This window comes from Panthera tigris, chromosome E1, assembly GCF_018350195.1.
Source record: "Panthera tigris isolate Pti1 chromosome E1, P.tigris_Pti1_mat1.1, whole genome shotgun sequence".
NCBI lineage: Eukaryota > Metazoa > Chordata > Mammalia > Carnivora > Felidae > Panthera > Panthera tigris.
In genome coordinates this window covers 4646883-4656960 of record NC_056673.1, presented here as the reverse complement: position 1 = coordinate 4656960, position 10078 = coordinate 4646883, and the positions used below count along the sequence as shown (strand labels likewise).

General features: G+C 43.3%; 1 protein-coding gene and 1 long non-coding RNA gene across 3 annotated transcripts in view; one reads left to right on the top strand and one right to left on the bottom strand.

Annotated features, from left to right (window-relative positions):
• LOC122233501 overlaps positions 1–8446 on the bottom strand; it is a 78443-nt gene extending 69997 nt beyond the window's left edge. Inside the window, exon 1 of the long non-coding RNA XR_006211048.1 lies at positions 8359–8446. This is a non-coding gene — a long non-coding RNA (uncharacterized LOC122233501). The remainder of the gene's footprint in view (positions 1–8358) is intronic.
• The window catches only part of MYH13 (myosin heavy chain 13), a 71473-nt gene continuing 69840 nt past the window's right edge, over positions 8446–10078 (top strand). For both annotated transcript variants that reach the window (XM_042965989.1, XM_042965988.1), the window contains exon 1: positions 8446–8553. The gene's annotated coding sequence lies outside the window, so the exon portion shown is untranslated. The remainder of the gene's footprint in view (positions 8554–10078) is intronic.

Here is a 10078-nt window from a genome sequence, read left to right as displayed (position 1 = left end):
TATCTTTTGCGGGACTTGGTTTTATTAAGACTCTCTAGATTGTTACAAACTACTAAGGAAAATACTCCCCAGGGCTGCCTCTACAGACAGGATCCATTCACTGACCTACTGCACAAGTAGTTACTGAGCATCTACTCTGTGCCAGGCACTGTTCTTTCCTGTGTAGGTCCAACAGTGAGCAAAGAGAGTTCCTGCCCTCTGGGAACTTACATTCTACGAGGATAAAAAGGCAACCAACAAATAAGAAGGCATGTAACATGTCAGACAATAAGTACTAGTGGGAAATAAAGAAGTAGAGGGAGGCACTACTTTGTAGAGAATAGGCTTCTCTACAAAATTAGACACCGGAGGGGCTCCTGGGTGGCTTAGTTGGTTAAGCCTCCGACTTTGGCTCAGGTCATGATCTCAGAGTTCGTGAGTTCGAGCCCTGCATTGGGCTCTGTGCTGACAGTGAGGAGCCTGCTTGGGATTCTCTGTCTCCCTCTCTCTGTCCCTTGTGCATGCTGCTCTCTCTCTCTCCTCTCTCTTTCTGTCAAAATAAATAAACTTTAAAAAAAAAAAAAAAGACATTTGGGAAGAGACCTGCAGGAACCAAGGTAGTAAGCCAAGCTGAGTATGTGAGGTCAGAGTATTTCCAGGCAGAGGGAAAAACAGAAAAGGCACAGGCCCTGTGGCAGGGGCAGGTTAGCATGTCACAGGGGCTGGAGGAAAATGAGCAAAATAAAGAGTTATGACATAAGAGAGGAACCAGGGGCCAGATCATGTAGGGCCTGAGGGCCTGAGAACTTGTGTCTTTATTCAGAGTGAGATGTCAAAGCTTTGGAGGATTTAAGTAGAGAAGACATATTAACAGACATTTTTAAGAAATAACTCTGGCTGCTGCATTGAGAAATAGACTGAAGAATGCAAAGGCAGAAGCTGGGAGACTAGTGAGGGGCCTACAGTAAAATAAAAGATAACAAATGACCATGGCTTAGACTGGAGAAACAGCATTGGGAAAATATTAGGGTGGGGGATTCTGGATGTGTTACGAAGGTGACGCACAAGGATTTTCTGACCAACTGGATGAGTGAGTCAGAGAGAAAGCGAGGAAGAAGAAAAAACTAAGAAGAGAAAACAGGGACAAAGGATACAAGAAAAAAGTGGTGCAGTGTAAACAGCAGGAGTCTGGTCGTCAGAAAGAGGGAAGGCAGCAGAGCGAAGCTGGTGGTCAGGACCATGATCTATTTTATGTCCTCCTGTCCCTCCTGCAGCATCTACTTGCCCCCAGCTCCCAGCCCTGTCATCTTCAAACCTTTGCAGCATAAACTGTACAGCCTATGATCTCAAATATGTCTCAAATTACTAAAAAAGTTTAAAATTAAAAAAAAATCCAAATAAATTTTCTTCAAGAAAATTTTGGATCAAGGAGAAACCCAACACTACAATCACAAAAACTTCCAGAAGTAAACATAACAGTAAAGCTTTGTGATCCTGGCTTAGGCAAACAATTCTTAGTTACAACACCAAAAGTACAAGCCATGAAAAAAAAAGTGTACTTCATCAAAATGTAGTTTTTGCTCTTTGAAAACATGTTTTAAAGAGAATGAAGGGGTGCCTGCGTGGCTCAGTCGGTTAAGTGTCCAACTTCGGCTCAGGTCATGATCTCACGGTCTGTGAGTTTGAGCCCCGCGTCGGGCTCTGTGCTGACAGCTTGGAGCCTGGTGCCTGCTTCGGGTTCTGTGTCTCCCCCTCTCTCTGCCCCTCCCCTGCTCGTACTCTGTCTCTGTCTCTCTCTCTCTCAAAAAATAAAATAAAATAACAAAATAAAAATAAAATCATAAATAAAGAGAAAAAAAGATAAGCCACAGACTGGAAAGTATTTGCAAATTATATCTCTGATAAATGACTTGTATCCAGAAGTTTAAAGAAGTCTAAAAATTCAATAAAAAGAAAACAGATCACCCAATTTCTAAAGAGGCAAAAGATTTAATAAACATTCTATTAATATTTACCTGTCAGAATGACAGGCAAGAAACAAGGGCTGGAGAGGATGTGGAAAAAAGGGAACCCTCGTGCACTGGTAGTGGGAATGTAAATTGGTGCAGCCACCATGGAAACAATATGGAGGTTCCTCAAAATTTTTTAAATAGAACTATACCATATGATCCAGCAATTCCACTTCTGGGTTTTTACCGAAAAAAAAAAAAAAAATGAAAGCACTAAAGTTATAAGACATATGCATCCCCTATGTTCAGTACACCATTATTTACAATAGCCAAAACATGGAAGCAACCTAAGTGTCCTCTCGTAGATGAATAAAAAAGATGTGATACACACACACACAAATATGTATATATGTATATATACGTGTGTGGATATATATATTATATACAATGGACCATTACTCAGGTACAAAAAAGAATGAAATCTTGCCATCTACAACATGGATAGACCTACAAGGCCATTATGCTAAGTTAAATTAGTGAGACAGAGGAAGACAAATACCAAATGATTTCATTTATTTGTGGAATCCAAAAAAACAAAATAAATGAACAAACAAAACAGAAACAGACTCCTAAATACAGAAAACAAACGGTGGCTGCAAAGGGGAAGGGAGGAGAGGGGAGATGGGTGAAACAGCTGAAGGGGATTAAGGGGTACAAACTTGCAGTTATTAAGTTAAACACACAAGGATGTAAAGTATGGCACAGGGAATAAAGTCAATAATATTGTAATAACTTTGTATGGTTACAGATGGTGACTATACTTACCATCATGAGCATTTAGTACCACATATAAATGTTGGAACAGTATGTTGTACACCTGAAGCTAATATAATACTATATACCAACTATACGTCAATTAACAAATAAATTTATTTCATCAAAGATGATATACAGATGACAAAAAGGCACATGAAAAAAAATTTAAACACACTGAGTCATTGGGTAAATAACAATGAAAACATAATGAGATACCACTACACACCTATTACAATGGCTAAAAGTTCAAGTGTTAGCCAAGAACTGGACCTTTCACATCCATTAGTGATAATGTTAAATGACATAATCACTTCAGAAAATAGTTTGGCCCTAAGAAGAGAGCCCAAATGTCCATCAACTGATGAACGGATAAAGAAGATGTGGTATATGGTTCATGAGTTCGAGCCCTGTGTCAGGCTCTCTGCTGTCAATGAGGAGCCCTCTTCGGATCCTGTGTCTCCCCACCCTTCTCTGTCCTCCCCTACCCATATGATTTCACCCATATGTGGAATTTAATAAACAAAACAGATGAACATATGGGGAGGGGGAGGCAGAGAGAAGAGAGGGAAACAAACCACAGAGACCTTTAATGTCACAGAAAAAAACTGAGGGTTGATGGAGGGAGGTGGATGAGGGGTGGGTGGCTAAATGGGGGATGGGCATTAAGGAGGGCACTTGTTAGGATGAGCACTGGGTACTATATGTAAGTGATAAATCACTAAATTCTACTCCTAAAACCAAGACTGCTACATGTTAACTAACCTAAATTTAATTAAAAAAAAAAATAGTTTGGCAACGGTGCCTGGGTGGCTCAGTCAGTTGAACATCGACTCTTGATTTTGGCTCACGTCATGATACCCACGTCACAGAATCAAGCCCTGAGTTGGGCTCCGCACTGAGAGTGGACCCTCCTTAGGATTCTCTCTCTCTCTCTCTCTCTCTCTCTCTCTCTCTCTCTCTCTCTCTCCCACTCTGCCCCTCTCCCCTACTTGCACTCTCTCCCTCTTAAAAAACAAATAAATAAAAATTAAAAAAAAATAGTTTGGCAGCTTCTTCAAAAGTTTAGAAATAATCCATTTGTTCTACTCATTCCACACCTAGTTATTTACCCAAAAGAAATATCCATAATATATTTATTTGTAATAACCCCAAAATGGAAACCCAAAAGTCCATGAACAAGTGAATGGAGAAATGAACTGGGGTAAATCCATACAATGGAACGTTACTCAGCAATGAAAAGAAATAAATTGTTAACATACGAAAAAGTGGATGATTCTTCAACTAATTATGCTTAGTAAAGACAACCCCCCCAAAAATTATAAACTCTATTATTCCATTTATATAAAATTCTAGAAAATAAAAATTAATCTGTAGTTATTGAAAGCTGACCAGTGGTCACCAGGGGGAATTACAAAGGAGCAGAAGGAAACTTTTCAGGATGACAGACATGTTCATTGTCTTGACTCAGATGATGGCATCAGAGCATAGGCACATGTCAATACACTCTAAATATGTGCTGTATGTAATATGTCATTATACCTCCATAAAGCTGTTTATAATTTTTCATTGAGGGACATACTACAATTACAGTGCTTTGGTAAGATAATTAGAATACTGTATGTCAAACTTTAAAGCCACAGTTAGAATTTTTGATAGCAAATGTATTAAATCTGTTTATCACTTTGGGGAGAATTAACATACTCTGTTGATTCTTCCAATTCATGAAGTTAGTATATCTCTCCATTTATCTAGATCCATGATTTCTTTCATCAGTGGTTTTGTAGTTTTGGGCATATAGAGTTCTATACATGTTTTGTTAGATTCACACCTAAATTTTTCTTTTCCTTAATTTTTCTCTTCTTTTTAAAAAAGTTTTTTAATCTTTATTTATTTTTGAGAGAGAGAGAGAGAACAGGGGAGGGGCAGAGAGAGAGGGGGAGACACAAAATCCAAAGCAGACTCCAGGCTCTGAGCGGTCGGCACAGAGCCCAACACAGGGTTCAAACCCATGAAACTGTGAGATCATGACCTGAGTGAAGTCAGATGCTTAACTAACTGAGCCACCCAGGAGGCCCTCCTTTCTTTTTGCTTTTAAGCAATTGTAAATGGTATTATATTTTTAATTTTGATATCCATATGTTCGTTACTAGCACATAGCATATAGAAATACAACTGATTTTTGTATGAAACCCTACTGAACTCACTTAGTAGTCTGGAAGTTTTTTATAAATTCCTTGCAATTTTCTATATAGACAAACATGTCATCTGGGAAAACAACCCTTTTAAAGTGAATCTAAATTAAAATGAAGTCCAAAACTGCATAGTAAATTCTGGGGAAAGAATCTGATTGGGATTTTGCCTTAAAAATAAAACCAAACTCGGGGCACCTGGGTGGCTCAGTTGGTTAAGTGTCTGACTTCAGCTCAGGTCATGAGCTCAGGGTTTGTGAGTTTGAGCCCCGCATACAGCTTTGTGCTGACACCTCAGAGCCTGGAGCCTGCTTCGGATTCTGTGTCTCCCTCTCTGACCTTCCCCCTACTTGTTTGCACTCCCTCCCTCTCTCTTTCTCTCTCAAAAATAAATAAAAATTAAAAAAATAAAATAAAACAAAAATTACTGAAATAAATTTATTTTCTATTATATTTCACAAGATTTAGCTTGTAATTGCAACTCTCTGCTAATTCTTAGAATAAAGAAGGAATCGACAAAGGAGTTGGGAGAAAAGGGAAAGTTCCCAGTCTTACACACTATGTATGGCATCCATTAGGTTGAAGTTTTGCAATGCAATCATAAAGAATGTCTCATTTTTTGCAAACAATGTGTAATGGCTTCATTATTTTTAAGGGCCTTCCTAATCCTTTGATTCTGAACTCAGTTCTCGTGAAACACTGGATCAGCTTCACTATTTTCAGTTCTTCACTTGTTAACTAGTTCACTGCTGCTGCATCCATACTTTCCAAAATTCAAGCAGATTTCTAATACTACTTCCATCAATTTCATTAAATTCTGCAATTTTGGCAAGATCTGTCATCTTATTTTGCAATCAGGTTGTTGCCTTAATTATTGCATATTTACAACATTTGATGATCAGCACAATCATTAATGAATACTTTTTGTTTTCCTACAAAATATCATTGCTATGGAGACTGCAATACCAGGGACTCCACTATTGCAAACCTTAAAACATCTATAGCCTTTGACCACAAAGTCTATTTTCTAAATTTCATAATTAAAGATATGCATAAAAACATTTATGTGTACATACGCTTACTAGGATATTTCAAGGCACAAAAAATTAGAGCACCTAAATTGTCAATAGAAAACTGGGTAAGTTATGGTACCTTCACAGGATGGAATGCTAAGTAATCATGATGGGGGGGTGGGGGCGCCTGGGTGGCTCAGTCAAATAAGTGTTCAACTCTTGATTTCTGCTCAGGTCATGATCTCATGTTCCTGAGTCCAAGCCCTGCATCTGGCTCTGCACTGATAGCAAGGAGCCTGCTTGGGATTCTCTCTCTGCCCATCCCCTGCTCACGGGTGCTCTCCCTCTCTCAAAATAAATAAATGAGCTTTTTAAAAAAATCATGATGTGGAAGAAGAGTTAGCACCATGAGAAGTTTTTCATCATCTCTTAAATTTTATTTTATTTTTTTCAACTTTTTTTTTTTTTTTTTTGGGACAGAGAGACAGAGCATGAACGGGGGAGGGGCAGAGAGAGAGGGAGACACAGAATCAGAAACAGGATCCAGGCTCCGAGCCATCAGCCCAGAGCATGATGCGGGGCTCGAACTCACGGACCGCGAGATCGTGACCTGGCTGAAGTCGGACGCTTAACCGACTGAGCCACCCAGGCGCCCCCAGAATTTTAGGAGTGATTTAAAATTCCCCTTCCAGGGGCGCCTGGGTGGCTCAGTCAGTTAAGCGTCCGACTTCGGCTCAGGTCACCATCTCATGGTCGGTGGGTTCGAGCCCCCGCGTCGGGCTCTGTGCTGACAGCTCAGAGCCTGGAGGCTGCTTCGGATTCCGTGTCTCCCTCTCTCCGACCCTCCCCCGTTCATGCTCTGTCTCTCTCTGTCTCAAAAATAAATAAACGTTAAAAAAAAATTTTTTTTTAACTCAAAAAAAAAAAAAAAAGATACGAACTGATAAATAAATGTGGGATGGGGGATTGTGGGAAAAAAAAATCTTTAAAAAAAGGTGGTACCCTAGCTCATCAGAGGAGACAGATTTACTGTGTCAAACTCTGAAACAAATATAATTTCATGCCTTTATTTAAAGAATACTGAGGGGCGCCTGGGTGGCTCAGTCGGTTGAGCGCCGACTTCGGCTCAGGTCACGATCTTGCGGTCTGTGAGTTTGAGCCCCGCGTCGGGCTGTGGGCTGACAGCTCAGAGCCTGGAGCCTGTTTCAGATTCTGTGTCTCCCTCTCTCTCTGCCCCTCCCCCATTCATGCTCTGTCTCTCTCTGTCTCAAAAATAAATAAACGTTAAAAAAAAATTTTTTTTAAAGAAAAAATAAAATTCCCCTTCCGTGTTTGATTATATTTGTCAGTCTTTCTAGAATGCAAACGCTACTTTTGGAATTTTTTTTTTTTTTTTAAGGCTCACATTTTTTAAATAAGTGAGTAAATAACACCTGCTCCTTAAGGAGATTTCCGACCCACGTCTCAGCCAAGACGAGGCTACAACGGACAACAGCAAGGTGAAGAGGACGGGGGTCATGTGACGGAGGAGACCGTTAGCACAGCTGCTCAGAGCTGCTCCCTGTCACACAAGCTGTCGGGCCGGATTAACATTCCGGGGCTGACACCGCAGCTGTCAGGGAGCAAACGGTAAACTCGGCCTCCCGGCCGTGGCAGAGGTCCGGGCACATGTCACACATACCAGTGTCCCCGGCCACCTTCACGGCGGACCTCATGGGTCACATTTTTTTCCTAAGTGGGAAGCCGAGGACTCGGCTGTGGGCAGATGGAAAGAACCTTTGCTTAAGGGATGGGATTTACCAGCCTGATTCCTCCCTCCTGCCCCCGAGGGCCACCAAGAGGCCGCTTCCGGAGCCCACGAGGGAAAACAGAGCCCGTGCGGTGTCCAAGGAGAAACAACAGTCCCCGTGGGGACAGCGCCCAACGCAGGGCTCTTCTCGGCCCACGGCGGCCTGACCTTCACGGGTTCACCCAGAAACCGGGGTTCACGGCTCGCTCCGGGGAAACGGAGCTACTAGAGTCAGAGGTTCAAAGGACAAGGGCTCACAGCTTGACACACCCGCGTGACGAGCGTGGGCGGGAAAGGTGGTGCCTTTTGGGCAACACAGTCCTCCTCCTCGGGATTCGGGAAAACAATGCCGCTGAATCCCACGGCGCGCAACGCAAACCGGAGGGGGCATGACGTGCATGACAGGTATATTCGACCGAACCCCGCGCCCTGTGCAATGTGCGGGACTCAAGAATTTTCCAGAAGGTTCTAACGGCCCCGCCTTCAAGTTCGCGCCCCAAGCCCAGTTTCATCCCCGCGCCACCACCCGGCCTCGTGCAGCTATTCTCCGTCATCGCCAGCGCGAATAGGTCCTGAGGACGCGCGAGGCGCTCTTCCCTCACAAACCCCACACGCGCACTCACCGGCAACGCCGCGCCCTCGCCTCAGCCAGGTCCGCACAATGGCGGCGGGCCACTTCCGGCCTTTTCTTCCCTCCACCCGACTCCTCCCATGATGCCCTGGGGCGCGCCGGAAGTGGCCCCTCCCCTCTCTGGGAAATTCAAACTGTTTAGTTCCAGGAGTTTCACGGCGCGTCCCCCGAAGCCCACGCAGGGCAGGTGAGTTTTCCCGCATTTTCAGAGCTGTGACCCACTTCTCCCTCTCCAAACCCCAACTGGAGTATAAACGGAGAACCAGCTTTTTATTTTTTTAATTTTTTTTTTTTTAACATTTATTTTATTTTTGAGACCGAGAGAGACAGAGCATGAATGGGGGAGGGTCAGAGAGAGGGAGACACAGAATCTGAAACAGGCTCCAGACTCTGGGCTGTCAGCACAGAGCCCGACGCGGGGCTTGAACTCACGGACCGCGAGATCATGACCTGAGCCGAAGTCGGCCGCTTAACCGACTGAGCCACCCAGGCGCCCCCCAGCTTTTTATTCTCAATGGCCGGAACAGTATCTTCAGGAGCCAAATTCTTTCCGTTGGACTGAATGAAGCAGAGCTGCTGCTAGGGCCCATACTCAGCATGCAATAAAAAAGAACAAAGCTGCCATTATAATAACAGCTGACATTTGAAACCCGAAGTCCTTACCTTAGTTTGCAAGGCTCCAAACCATTTGGCCCCTGGCCACCTGTGCCACTTCATTCCCTGCTACTATTTCCCTGGCTCCCTTGGCCCCTGCCCTACTGGCCTTTTTTCCCTTCCTGTGCAGGCACACTCACCTCCCAGGGCCTTCTTATGGCTTGCTCCTTCACTTCGTGTCTATTCAAAGATCACCTCTTCAGAGAAACTTTCCCTGATTTATCAGTTTAGACACCACACAACCGCTATTTCCTGATCCTGCTTTGCCTTTCCTTCGGAGCATTTATCGCTAATTGACATCAGGTGTTTGTTTATTGTCTGTCCCTAGACAACAATGCATACACACTGGAAAAGAATTTACAGGAAGGCAGAGACTTTGCCTATTTAAAAAAAAATTTTTTAACGTTTATTTATTTTTGAGAGACACACAGAGAGAGAGAGAGAGAGAGAGAGAGCACGAGCTGGAGAGGGACAGAGAAAGAGGGAGACACAATCCCAGGCAGGCTCTAGGCTTTGAGCTGTCGGCACAGAGCCTGATGCAGGGCTGGAACTCACAAACTGTGAGATCGTGACCTGAGCTGAAGTTAGACACTTAACCGACTGAGCCATGCAAGCATCCCGAGACTTTGCCTATTTTGTTCTCCAGCACTTAAAATCCAGCACATAGTAGGTGCTCAATGAATGTTTGTTGAATAAACGATTGAATGAGTGTATGCTCACTATGTTGCTGGTTCTGTGCATGACAGCCTCAAAATTAGCAATTCCAGGTATGAATTCCGTCACCATCCTGGCATGGTGGGAGATCGCAAGCTGGTTCTAGGTAGCCCCATCTCAGCCAGGTTCGAGGGCGTTGCCATCATACCCCCCCCCCCAACAACCTTTCAGGTAAGGTGATGAACTTATCTGGATTTACCCAGGACTGTACTGACCTTAAAACTGAAAGTCTCAGGAACTTCTTCAATCCCACACAAACTAGGAGAGTTGGTCATGCTGCTTTCCAGTATCCAGGCTCCATCTTGCATGTTTTGTCTTATTGTTGTGTGTATGAGTGTGTGTTT